The sequence below is a fragment of the Mastomys coucha genome, unplaced genomic scaffold (assembly GCF_008632895.1).
Source record: "Mastomys coucha isolate ucsf_1 unplaced genomic scaffold, UCSF_Mcou_1 pScaffold9, whole genome shotgun sequence".
Lineage (NCBI taxonomy): Eukaryota > Metazoa > Chordata > Mammalia > Rodentia > Muridae > Mastomys > Mastomys coucha.
Window position 1 is genome coordinate 48,154,670 of NW_022196915.1, and position 1,706 is coordinate 48,156,375.

A 1,706-nucleotide genomic window follows, 5' to 3' on the forward strand; every position below is an offset into this window, starting at 1 on the left:
AGCTACAGTGTGCTTAGATATAATAAATAAATCTTTAGGCTAGAGAGAGCAGGGCTGACTGAAGCGAGCAGAGGTCCTGAATTCAAAATTCCCAGCAACCATATGTTGGCTCACAACCATCAGTACAGCTACATTGTATTCATATACATAAAATAATCTTTAAAAAAAAAAATCTTGCCTGGCAGTGGTGGCACACACCTTTAATCTCAACACTTGGGAGGCAGAGGCAGGTGGATTTCTGAGTTCCAGGCCAGCCTGGTCTACAGAGTTCCAGGATAGCCAGGTCTATGCAGAGAAACCCTGTCTCGAAAAACCAAAAAAAAAAAAAAAAAAAATCTTGCTGTCCTGGAATTTAACTTTGTAGACAAGGCTGGCCTCAAACTCAGAAATCCACCTTTTTTTCTTTTTTCAAGATTTATTTATGTGTATGAGTACACTGTAGCTGTCTTCAGACACACCAGAAGAGGGCATAAGATCACATTGTAGATGACTGTGAGCCACCCTGTGGTTGCTGGGAATTGAATTCAGAACCTTTGGAAGATCAGTCAGTGCTCTTAACCTCTGAGCCATCTCTCCAGCCCCTAGAATTTTCTTTTTAATGCCCATATTACAAATTGTGCTGGTAAATGTAGAGGGACAAAGATTTTTGTCCTGCACAGTAAGGTTCCCCAATGCTAAGAATATTACTCAGCACACAGTAGATATCAATAAATACTTAATGGACAAATAACTGTTATATAGCTGGGCGGTGGCGCTTGCCTTTAATCCCAGCACTTGGGAGGCAGAGGCAGGCAGACTTCTGAGTTCGAAGCCAGCCTGGTCTACAGAGTGAGTTCCAGGACAGCCAGGGCTACACAGAGAAACCCTGTCTTGAAAAAAATCAAAAAACAAACAAACAAACAAAAAACAAAAAACAAAAATCCCAAACCTTATATATTGTATATTTCCATGGATATATACCCAACTATGGATATGTATGTATACATGTATGTATGTATATCAAGCTCCTGTAACTCTGTAAACCAGGCTGGTTCACAAACTCAAGAGATTTATCTGCCTCTTCCTCCCGATTGCTAGAATTAAAGGTGTGTGCCAACACTGTCCTATAAATTGACCATAATTTAGAAACATGTATTCCTCATTAGGGAAAGTATATTTTCAGAATGAGCAGAGTTCATTCATTATTTTAGCACTTATCCCATCTGGAAACACCTGTCATCTCAGTGAGCTCCTTTGTTTCACTGTATTGAGTAGGACAATAACTAGGCTCTCAGCAGGAGTCTTTCAAAAAGGGAGGCAGACATATTCATATTCACCAATTAAATCTTCATGGAATTCACTTTTTTTTTTTTTTTTTTTTTTTTTTTTTGTTTTTTGAGACAGGGTTTCTCTGTATAGCCCTGGCTGTCCTGAAACTCACTCTGTAGACCAGGCTGGCCTCAAACTCAGAAATCTGCCTGCCTCTGCCTCCCAAGTGCTGGGATTAAAGGCGTGCACCACGACCGCCCAGCTTAGATACTTATTTTTATTTATGTGCCCAAGGAGTCAAGAAGATGGTCACTTGGAATTGAAGTCACAGGCAGTTGTGAGTCACCTGACATGGTGTTCTGGGAACTAAAACTTGGGTACACTGGAAAAGTACTAAGTGCTTTTAACTAGTATGCCATCTCTCAAGCCTCAAATTTTAAGTTATAAGAAAATAATAC